This window comes from Ambystoma mexicanum, chromosome 11, assembly GCF_040938575.1.
Source record: "Ambystoma mexicanum isolate Mex_15411 chromosome 11, UKY_AmexF1_1, whole genome shotgun sequence".
NCBI lineage: Eukaryota > Metazoa > Chordata > Amphibia > Caudata > Ambystomatidae > Ambystoma > Ambystoma mexicanum.
In genome coordinates, this window is record NC_090934.1 from 224,275,265 (window position 1) to 224,287,623 (window position 12,359).

The window sequence follows — 12,359 nt, forward strand, 5'->3', positions numbered from 1 at the left end:
ATAGAGTAGTTATTCGAAATGGCAAGAGATAAGGAGGGGCCTGCAGCAGGGTGAAGGCAGGTTTCTGTGACAGTGAGAAAGTCTAGCTGGTTGGAGGTGATCTCCCTTGATGGCAAGGCTGTCTGTGTCTGGGGCTCCTGGTGGTAATTTGTGATCTCTGGTTCTGACGTCGCCCATTGGTATTGCGAGATGTGAGGGGATAGGTGGTGGTATATGGGACTTAGTAAGAATTTGTGTGAGGGGTTCCCTATGGGACATAGTCCTGTGGTCGAAGCAAGGGCCTAGTCTTTCATTTCTCAGGTGGAGAGGGCAAGGAGTCCAAGGTGTAGGTGGCCAGGCGTAGCGGGTGATCCATTCTACTGGTGAGAGAGGATAGGAGTTGGTAGGGGAGACCGGGAGGGGGGTGTCTGTTAGAACAGCGTCCGGATGCAACACGGGTACAACTTAGACGGTGTTATGGCATGGAATAAAGGCAAGATGGTTGCCATAGTAAGCGTTGGTCTCCTTAAGGCAGCCATGGTGGGCGTGTGCGCTTCTGAGCAAGGCAAAGGGAAAGGAAAGGGAATCCAAATGCAGTACTGGTCAGGTAAATATTGTTCCTGTTTGCTAGGCGCAGGACAGATTTAGGTTGTAAGGCTAACGGAGGGTAACAGACTGGTGTCACAGGTGTGGTCCTTAAACTAGCACTGTGATGTAAGGGCAAAACAATGGTTGCTAGCGTGCAACGAAGATATGCAAGTACAATAATACTATAATGCAATAATGGTACAGGGTACTTGGTCACTTTGTGAGCACGGCAGGGTGGCAAAAACTGTTGCTAATATGCAACGAGGATATGCAAGTACAATAATACAATAGTGGTAGAAGGTACTTAGTCACTTTGTGAGCACGGCACGGTGGCGAGAATGGTGGACAAAGCAATAGGTATGCAGTTACTAATTATGCAGCGTTACAGTTATATAATTTAAACAAATTCCTGGTTTGACATAGATCTGCCGCCATGCTAGAACGTGGGCATAACTCGACGGAGTGGCAGGTATTGAATCGCCATACGGTCAGTACAGAAATACAGCGTTGAGTGTGCAAGATGGCTAATAATCACAGTACTATGGGCAAACATGCATAGTGATACAATCATGATATTAGGACGAATTTCAGTGCCAGTCGGAGGTACGGTATTGCTGGCGGTATAGTGTAGAAGGACAAACGTGCATAAGTGTTAAGCTTTCAGCAAACGTAGTGAAAGACAGATATAGTGCAGACCCAATTTTGATGATGAAAGCGTCACACAGTGATGTGGGGGTGGTACAAGAGTCCTGAAAACGGGAAAAACAGGTACTTATACACAGTAATGCGATGGGGTTACCGATCTGGAGCGGCACTCATAGGAGATTTAATTCGGTAGGCGTGTTAGTGTGAGGCTGGGAGCGGAGATACAACCAGATCGGAATTAACGTAATGCTGGGCCAAAAGCTAGAGGTATGCTATTTTCCTGCGCCATATATGTGGAATGTACAACAGTTGAACAGCTTAGAGTAGCAGACATTTCGTGATACCCATGGCGCTGGGAGTGAGTATGGATGGGTCCATGCAATTGCTATGGTAGGACTGCCAGTTGTATATGTTATAACAAATTAAGCAGTGATTGTTAATGTTAGTACTTCTCACTGTGGGTCACACGTTCAATAATCATCAGGGGTCAAGAGTAGTTGACGACTGGAGTGTTCTTGAACTAAATTATTGTAGATGTAACGGCAGACAAGGAGTTAGGGAGCTTGGAGCACAGCAAAACTCGGTCAGGCTCAGTCAGGGGCCTTTCTTGGTTGCCTTCGTTGAGGGCCAGCTAACGCCTGCCGGTTAGATACGGTTGACTGCCCAATCAGGAAGCAGGCACTTTCTGTAGTGGTGTGGAGGCCAGATTCAAAAGTGAGTATAGACCATGAGTGTAGACCATGGAGAACATTAATAGCTCTCAATGAAGGGTGCAGGTTGACTGATATTACTGATGATGATATGCTTAGAGATGATCGAACGGACGATGAAGTAGTGTTCTTTATGTGCATCACATACTGGATAAGAATAGAGAAGAGGGAAATCCCACAACGAATGGCAATAATGCAGCAGCGTCCAGCATTTTGTTATGAAGACTTGGAGAAGGTGCCCAGCGTCTTATGGACCACAGACCCTTATGACTTAGGCCTGTTGAAGGGGATAGGGGAAGTTCAAATAAAGCTGAAGCAAGGGGCGATTTTCACCTCAAGCAAAACAGAACCCCATGTCTCGAGAGGCCGATGAGGGTATATTCAAGACTAATCCAGCACTAATCCATTGGAAAATGAATGAATTAAATAAGTGTGTGGGATGTCACTTTAATGAATGCAATGAACCCTATGAAACGTTGGAACATTTTATATTGTACTGTCCACACTTCAAGAACATAAGGACACTTAAACTTATGAAATTTGTGAACATGGAATTTGAGGATTGTCTCGAAGTATTGTGGTCCAGAATGATGCAGGGATCACACAAACCCTTAATTTATGAGCTGGCAAGCCTTTGTAAACATATAGAGAACGAATTAGAGTTATTTTTGTAGTTGACTTGATTGATTATTGGCTAAATGTAAGATTTTAGATTTTGTAAAGGTTCTACATGAAATTGTTTTATGTAATTGAACCAAATGCAAATAAAAAAAATAAAAAAAATATTGCAGTGTATCCTGTGAAAAAAATCAAGGGAAGGATCGTGGATTAATACAGGACATGAGACCGATTAACCAGATTGCAGATGCAAAGTTTCCTTTAGTTCCTAACCCGGCGACGATACTATGCAGTATCCCAGTGGAAGCACGATATTTCACAGTGATGGATTTGAAAAATGCATTTTTCTCAAGCCCGTTGCACAAGGACTCACAAGACTTTACTTTATTTATGTTCCGCCAGACTCGTCTGAAATATACTAGGCTGCCCCAAGGGTACTGTGAGTCTCAATCAATCTTTAACAGGGTCCTAAAGGTAGACTTAGGCAATATTGATTTGAAAAGTGCTATAATACAGTACGTAGATGACATTCTTATTTGTAGTACTACAGAAGTTGGGTGCAGACAGGACTCGATTCAGTTGATGACTATTCTAGCAGACAAGGCATACAAGGAAGACAAAGAAAAGCTACAGTATTGTCAAGAAGAGGTGTTATACATAGGGAAATTGATTTCACATGAGGGAAATAGGTGACACCTGAAAGGGTTGAGGCGATTATGAAAACGACAAAACCTCATACAGTGAAACAGATGCCACAATTTTGGGGCTATGCAATTATGTTAGAGCCTCTGTGTTTGATTACAGTTCATACTCAAGACCTCGTTTGCAGTCTTTAAAGAAAGCACATTTGAATGGTGTTACAATAGAATGGACTGAGGAAATGGTGGAAGGATTTGGGGAGTTGAATAAAGCAATTTGCACAGCTCCTGTTTTCGGAATCCCCAATTATTCTGAGAAGTTTTTCTTATTTTCGTACACGAATGGGACAGTCATGACAGCAGTGCTTACACAGAGGACTACACTCGGGTGCAAACCCCTATCCTATTAAAGTTGGATCTAAGATCTAGTTATGAACGGACACTTTCCATGCAAACAGTCATTGGCTGGGTAGTGCTCATTCCCCTGGGACATTTGTCAGTCCCAGGAGTGTGTGAGGGGCAGGTGGTGAGATCCTGACCTCACAACCCATATCTCGGGGAGCTGCTTGCTGGTGCTGCGCTGCCTGGGTCAGACTCTATGTGAATGAGAGGAACCCAGCAGCGTGAGGATGGCTGGAGCTCGAGCGGCGGCTTGAAGGAGAAAGCAAAAAGTAAAGCCGTAAGTGGAAAGAAAGCGAAAGCAAGGAAAAGCAGAGTGCACAAGGGGCGTAAAGCGAAAAACAGTGAAGTGAGGTTGCAAGCAACCCGAAGCAGGAAAGGGGTGCAAGTGACACGACAGATTGAAAAGCAGAGTGACAGAAAGCCAAGAGAGGGTGCGAGCGACCTGAAACAGGAGAGAAGGGTATGAGCGACCCGGCAGATTGTAAAAGTTAAATATAAAGTGAAAGAAAGTAAAGAAAGGGTGAGAGCAACCCAAAAGCTGGAAAGGACGGCACGGAAGACCTGCAAGTTGAAAAGTGAAAGTACAAGAGGCACAAACCAAGGAAAGGAAGGTGCTGTAACGCTCACCTGACTCCCACGGAGGCGCTGGTCTAGTCTGGGTTTCTGTGGCCTCTTCAAGCGTGATGCGCAGAACTCGGAACACCGATTGAACAGGACCCCCAAATCTTGCTTGTCTGGCCCGTAGGAATATCCTTCTGCAGATGAGAGAGGGGGTTAACAGTCTGCAGAATAATGTGCTTGCTCCCCCCTTTCCCTCCTTCGTTCTTCTCTAGCTTCCTCCAAAACCCCCGGTTTAAGCTCACCTTATGGTTTGGAAGGATGAACTCTCCATCCTGCTTCTGGTGCAGGGGGCGCGCGTTCATCCAGTTACTTCACTGGTTTTCTGGAGGGCGCTGGCAAAATCCACTTGACTTTTCTGAGAAATGTGCCGTAAGTATGAAGATTCAAAAGTTCAAGTGTGAGCCTCTTTTATGTTGTCTTCCTAACCTGTGATCTGTCCTTTATTTCAGGTGCAGAATGAAGGCGATGCGTTGAGGGGTTAAATTGCCAATGGTAAATTCAGGTGAGTTAGTGATGAGGGCGATCCCTCAAAATTTCTTTATAATTCCACAGTAATGTCTTTTGTCCTTTCCCCATAGGGGCCGGGGTGCGGTACCTGCCAACGAAGCGGCGCCGACCCGAAATGTGGAATGGTTCACCAAGAAAAGCTGGTAAGTATTATGGCCGAAAATTAGGCTTTCCTACTGTGTCCCTTCTGCTCACATTTTGTCTCTTCTTCTCTCCCCTAGGCGCAGAGATGTGGCGACCGGTGCTGAGAGCCGCGATGGAGCCAGGAGATGTCTCGAGGACAGGTGAGTGAAGCGCGGCGCTGCAGCGAGCAACGCAATGCTTTTAAATGGAAGTCTTTCTTCAGGAATGCTGGCGTGAAGGTTCCGGATGCAGGTAAGAAGTTTGAATAAGTTCTTGGTTTTCACCTTTCTCTTCTCTTCTTCCCTTACAGGTGTTCCAGGTTCGAGGCGGGCGTGGCTGGAGTCCAGGTGCAGGAGCAGACACGGTGAGCGTTCAGCTGCTGGGATGCAGAACAACGCGAAGCGTGAGCTACTGTCTGGGCGTGGCTTAAATAGCCCCCAAAGTAGTTCCAGGTAAGTATCCTTCCCTGGCCACGCCCGAGTGGAAAAATAGTCCCGATGAAAAAATAGTCCCTTTCAGGTCTCAGAGAGGCCTGAATCTTGCAGCATGGTCTGCATCAGGTAAGTGCACAAAACACCTTCCTTTATGAGCCTGGCGCCTATGGCGCCAGGACTGATGTCCAACATGAGCCTGGCGCCAAAGCGCCAGGACAGAGTCCAAAGAGCCCCTATAAGGGGCCGCTGGGTTTTTACCCGGGGGCATGATGCCTGCTCCCGGGGGTGCTGGGCCTTGCCTGGTGCTCCGGGGGTAGGCATCATGACAGGTGCACGGGTGCACGACCAAAGGACAGAGAGCTCCAAGGGAACTATAAAGTCAAGAAGAGGGTGCAAGAGGCACAGTGAAGAAGAGAGAAAGGTGCAGGTGTGCACCATAAAAGGAAAGAAAGGTGAAAGAGAAATAATGTCAGACTGGAAAGATCACAAGAGGGAAAGGTGCCAGAAGGGAGAGAGTACAAAGATAGGGGTCAGAAGTCAGAGTGGTTGCGCAGGGAAGGAGTCACACCCCAGCATTTTCGAAAGTCTCTGACACTGCCCCATGGAAAGAACTGTGTGTTAAATCGGTGCATCTTGACAAGGTGAACTTTTGTGTGAGACCAGAGGGACCTAGTCTTGGGGAAGGGACTCCTGAGAGGCCCACAAAAGACATTGTTCAGTTTGAAGAAGAGGGGCTTAGGCTTGCGTTAGGGAACCCTGAGAGGCCGACAAAAGACATAGTTGAGTTTGAAGAAGAGGGGCCAAAGCTTGGGGAAGGGAATCCCGAGAGGCCTGCCAGAGACATTGTTCGATATTATGAATTGAGGCCTAAATCTTGGGGAAGGGAACCCTGAGAAGCCTGACAGGAACTGTGTTTTTTTTTGTTTGGAACTGGAAGGATCGAAGCTTGGGGAAGGGAACTCAAAGAGACCCAGAGACATTGTGATCTCTATTGATTTACGGCAAGAGCCGTACGTGTAAGATTCAAAAGGCAACCCTTTTGAGTTGAACTATTTTGAACTGGCCAAACTACACCTATTGGTAAGACTAACTGAAACCAGCTGTGGTTTAAATTTCTTTTTTAACCACCATTTTTCTTTCAGAAGATCCCTGAACGGAATAGGCCAAAATTACCGAAATTAAATTGCTGACCCCACCAAAAGACCTAAAACACATACCATGAAAAATTCGACCAACCAAAAGTTCGGAATTTTTGTGGTATGTGTTTAGGTCTTTCGGTGGGGTTGGTAAAAAAGAAAAAAAAGGTTGCGCGGGCTGCAGGGGTATCCCCCGCAACACCCTGCTCACTATCCTATACAGTATAGTGAGCGGGGTGTTGTGGGGGACAACCCCGCAACTCACCCGATCAAAAAAAAAGAAAGCTGTGGGCTGCGGGGATATCTCCGAAACACCCCGCTCACTATACAATACAGTATAGTGAGCGGGAGTTGTGGGGAACACCCCCGCAGCTACCTCGACCGAAAAAAACAAACAAAAAAAGGCAGGGGCTGCAGGGATGTCCCCTGCAACACCCCGATCACTACCCTGTAGTGATCGGGGGGTTGCGGAGGACACCACTGCAGCTGAACTGACTAAAAGTTTTAAAAAAAAGAAAAAAAAGAAAGAAAAGGACTCTTTGGCGCTGGTTTCCGATCACAGAAGTGAAAGGGAACTGGCGCTGCAGGGACACAGCGCGTCGGGATAAAAGGTATGTAGGGGATGGGCGTGTGTTGGTGGTGGGGGTGTGTTGGGGGTGTGGGTGGAGGTGTGTGATTGTATGGATTTGGGGTTGTTTTTGAATGGATGTCCGCATGGGAAATGTATGAACATTTTTGTATTGCGTACATTTCCCATGCAGTCATTTGCGTCAGCGGTTATTGAGCAGCGTTGAACACATGTTGTCTAAGAGTGAGGGCAAGCATAGGTTTAGACACCGACAGACTTTGGTTTTGGACTTACAGACATCAACGTCCCTTAGAAGCATCAGTTGAGGGAACTATCCCTTTAGAGTTAGGGCCAGTGTGGCTTCCACCAATTCAACAATGTTTATAAATAAAGGTTTTTGAACTGTAACCTTTGAATCTGTGTCTCACAAGATATAATGGGATTACATATACATGTGGAACTCCTCTTGAGGATGTAACATTTTAAATTGACATTTTTCTTTCTACCCTCAGACTTAACAGCTCTTTATATATATCACTACAATGCTAAGCAAGACAACCACTATATATGAATTGTGAGTTTGTGATTATCACAAGTAATGTCAAATTTAAAATTACTTTTTCTAAATGTAATGAAGCAAGGGTGCCCCATGTAAGAGAGTCATGACTCAATGACCTATTTTTACAATTATTTCGGATATAGGAAGACATTTTAAAAAGAATCCGACAAGGGATCATTGAATTTGGGACACATTAAAAGGATCCTTTGCACTTTTGATTTGGAAGGTATGCTTATACATTCCTTCATAACACAAGCCAGTGAAATTCAACTGTTTTTTCAAGGAAATAATATTATAATAGTTTCACACCAGGATACTAATAACACGGGTAACACTTTGGGTTTGTGCTGCGGCAGAATGTAGGGTGATAGACCGCATGCATAAGTTTTGATTGGACAACTATCTTCCATCTCCTTATTCAAGGCTGATCCTCTCTCATTTGATTCGCCGGATTAGTTGCCAAGCCCAAATTCTGGGTGGGTTAAGGACCCCCCTGAAATCACATTTTAACACATTTCAATTTTGCACTAAAAACTCTAACATGACAAATATTTTTACTTTATAGTTAAGAATTTCTGGAACTGTCATCTTCTATGCCATCTAAACCACTACTGTTATAAGCTTTGATCTCCCCTCGCGCCTGGTATGGGCACGCAACCATTACATCTGGTAGTGAACCTGCAGTTCATAGACCACAGTGTGAATGCGCTCTCTGCCTGTTATCCTCAGATGCATGGGCCCCTGCCTGGGGCTTTGGAGTTACCAACCCCCACTGCCTCCACATTACCATCCCCGCAGGCTTTTTAGCTTTTTTCCATTTCTCTAGACTGGTGTCGGGCCACATCAGGAACTGCCCTAGGAACAGTGAGATTTCCCCTGTTACTCGCAGGTCATAGCTGGTATATGTGCTGGGCATCTATTATCATCTGTTGCTGATGCTTGTGTCTCTGCCTGGGACCTGAAAACTATCTTCCACCATGGCCAATACACCGCCACCACAGCAGGCTTTCCAACCTTGTCCCACTTCCCATGATTGGTGACTGGCACAGTCACATGATTCCACGTTACTGCTATATCAGGAAGTGCCTTGTTGGACATCTTTAGCCCTATGTGCCCCACTCAAAGGGTAACCTCCTAAAAAAGGCTCTGAATTTTGTTATTCACTCCTGCTCATGGCAGATAATATGCTGACTAGCCATTTACTCACTTAATTATCTATTCACTATTTTCCTTTCTGTCTTCATGCCCTGTCCTATCCCATAAAGGACAACCCATCATACTTTTCCCCTGCCATCCTTTGCTCGCTTACGCAATGATTCTAATCTTTCCTGTCCTTACATTTCTTCTGACACTCTCCCCCAATTTCACTTTGGTCTTCTTAATGTTCGCACAATCTTGATTTATTTCTTCGCTCTCATTTTCACACTCTCTGTTTTACGGAAACTTGAATCATTCCTGACAATTCCTCTACTCCAGTCTCCCTTTATACTGCCTCCACTTCATTCTCCCACACTCCCCGCCCACGTAGGCATGGGGGCACGGAAATTCTTTCTAATTCCTCCTGCACTTTTGTAGGGCCCGTACAAATCTTGCAAGATTCCTGCCTTTTGAATATCACTTTTCTTCCTTTTCAAATCCTTTCCCTGTCTCTCTTCTTGTTGTCTATCATCCCCCTGGTCCACTTGTTGAATTTCTTGAACATCTTGATCATCTGTTATCCCACCTTCTACCGTCTTCTCTCTATTTCTTTCTTCTTCAGGATTTAAATCTCCCTGCCACTAACTCATCATTTCCCTTCCTGCTTTTACTCACTGACTCTTACCCCCTGTGTTTCCTTTCTTCTCCCCCTTCTCATCAGTCTGGTTCTTGTCTAGACTTAATTTTCTCCTCACCTCCTCCTCCGTTTCCTGTCTCCTCTAGCCCCTTTTATGCATCTGATCACTTACTTCTCTCTTTCTGTTTCCCCTCCTACTCTTCCTGTTTCTTCCTCGACTACTTGTACTTGTTCTAATCTTTCTTCTTTTGATCCTCCACCCTTTCTCTCCTCTCTGCACTCTTCTCTTCCATCAATTTTGCTTTCCACCTCTTTTCCTCCTGATTCAGCTGCTAGCACTCTACATTCGTCTGTGCTATCTGTCCTTGATTTTCCTTTGCATCCTTTTTCTCTGACTCAAATCCCGACAGCCCTGGCTCTCTCCCAATCTTATCTCTTTTCGCTACAGTCTCTGTAAAGCTGAACAGCAATGGAACAATTCTCCCTCCCCTCTTCATCTTGCTACGCTCTCTACTTTGCACTCTTCTTTTGGCTTTACTTACTGCTAAAAAAATCCTATTTCTCAGAGCTTATACTCTCTCTATCTCACCACCCTCAACACCTCTATCAGCTTCTTCACAATATTCTTTCCCTTTAATGCACCTAATACTTCTGCTTTCTCGCCTCTCTGTTCTTCTGATTTTGCAAACTATTTTACATCTAAAGTAGCAAATCTCCACTTAGCTTTCACTCCTTCTGCTACTCCTTCCCCTCCTCCCTCTCATGTTCTATCGCTACATTCGTTCTCATCTTTCTCTCCCCTTGCTGACTGTGACACTTCTGCTCTCTTAGCTCGTGCTAACCCTACTGCCTCTCCATCTGATCCTCTCCCCTCTTCTCTTATCCCTCGAGTACATCCTTATCATCTTCCTTATCTCACCTCTCTTATTAACTCCTCTTGTACATTCTTGCTTTGCTGCTACCTTTAAGTATGCACTTATTCTTCCTATTCTGAGAAAACCCCCTCTTGACTCATCTGTTCCTGCTAATTTCTCTTCTGCCTTTCCTTTCCAAACTTCTTGAACGGGCTGCCTATACCCAGGTAACCCGTTACCTGAATTTGCATGCTCTCCTCCCTCCTCTTCAGTCTGGTTTTTGCCCTTCTCACTCTTCAAGAGAGAGATATGGGGGGTAAGGGAGGGCCCTCTTTTTTTGTTGAAGGGGGGCCTGACTCGAGAAGGTGCGTTACATATAGGGAAGAGAGGGAGTCAGAAGCTACCCCTGTTCAAAGGCGTATTTGGGGTAGGTACGAGTTGCAGCAAGCTAGGTTTAACAAATACTAGCCAGAAGGTCACAAAGCGAGAGAAATAGAGTTAAAAAAACGTTTACTTTAATTCATATACTGACAAACATCTAAAAAGTACAGGCCTATAATATCACATAAGGCCTTAAAAGACACATGAGCCAAGGGGCTAGAGAAAAAATACAGAAATACGTTCAGCTGTACATAGTAATGAAGGTTAGTTGCATAGACATTTGTGCAAATTCCTGTACTACTTAATGATAATAGTACGCCATTGTTGTCGACACATTAGGTAATCAGTGTTTCTGCTTCGGAATACTATTGACCCTCAGGAGTTGCTGTGTTGTAACAAGGTGGCTGACGGGACCGAACTGTCATCAGGACGAGGATGGTAGGAGAGCAGGTAGTGTAAAGTACCTATACAAAAAGATGACATGATGTGTGTCAGGGGTGAGTGATCAGGAGGATATCACAAATGTATCAAAGGGGGGGGGCTGCAGGTCGAAAACCTACCTTGATACTGTCGTTTTATGAACTTAAATGAATGGACGTCACCCGCTTGTGGTTCTGGCGAGGTTAGTTGGATCCTATTGAATAGTGGATCTAGGAAGGAGGGTAACAAAAGTTACCTTACTGTCTGACATGGCTGCATCTTTCAGCAGTAAAAGTGATTAATGTGTGGAGCACATGCCTGGGACTTGCTTTTGGACCAGGCAGACAAAGGCTAAATTGAATCTGTCGTGATTGAATCAGTCAATAGATGTTGAATGTTAGGCAGGATCGCCTAGAAATAAGGAAACAATTGAAATAAATATATATCCTTTAGTGATGTACACTACTGTTATGTTAGTTTCATTGTCAGTAGTAGTGGTGACTGTATCTTAGAGGCAACCAGGGGTGATACCGAAATTGGCATCACTCCTGTGGTTGTTGCCATATAGTGTGAGGCATACAGAAGTGACACGTTAATTGACTGTACACGATTGTGCCTAACATATATGATAGAAGTTGTGGTAATGGTGACAGTATCTTAGAGGGGCAACAGTGGGGAAAGCCAAAAAATTGCATCACACATGTGGCATATAGTGTGAGGCTGAAGGAAGTGCGACGTTAATTGGCCATATGTGCTGGAGAAATGGGTATTAATCTTTTAGCTTTACACATGATATTACAAAAGAGAAAGATACGTGCCTGAGTGATGTTACATGACACTATGGGAACGGTTAGCCTCTACCAGATAAACAAAAACAAAGAGGTGAATGAATGGAATACACCGCATCGGAGGTGCTTGATGTGGCGCATGCATTGGTGTCGGGGTCAGCCGCGTGTGGCCACATGCAGGACCGATACAAAGGTCAGGGGAGAGGTCCGTCAGGAGATCTCACAGGACAGCTTACCTCGTCTATGGGGCTGGCGCTGCGATGGCTTGCTAGATAGTGCACGATTCGCTAGAGAAACAGCTTTCTTCTATTCAGGAATGGCGAGCTGTAGCTCCCTCCGTTCTCTGGTAGTGGGAAAAACTATGCGCATGCACATTCAGAACTATTGCGCGTGGATGCAGTTGAATGAAGCTTTATTGTTCTTCACTCACTGACAGCTAACGGGCCAAATGTAGTGTTCGAGTGTTTGATGTTTTTACATGTGAGGAGCTCTTTTTACATCACGAAAACATAATCATAACATTTACAAAACGGTGATCTCTTACCAACACAGAACCAATTTTGTACAGTTTGAAACCATATGCAAGATTTAGTAATTCACAGAATAAAAATATA

The 12,359-nt window shown here is 45.0% G+C and overlaps 1 long non-coding RNA gene across 11 annotated transcripts in view; it reads right to left on the reverse strand.

The window, feature by feature from the left end:
- The window catches only part of LOC138503294 (uncharacterized), a 311,300-nt gene extending 299,196 nt beyond the window's left edge, over positions 1–12,104 (reverse strand). For 10 of the 11 annotated variants that reach the window (XR_011279607.1, XR_011279605.1, XR_011279603.1 and 7 more), the window contains exon 1: positions 11,982–12,103. This is a non-coding gene — a long non-coding RNA (uncharacterized lncRNA). Of the gene's footprint in view, positions 1–11,981 lie in introns of all 11 variants that reach the window. The other variant, XR_011279604.1, reaches the window with a different exon arrangement.
- Positions 12,105–12,359: the final 255 nt, after the last annotated feature.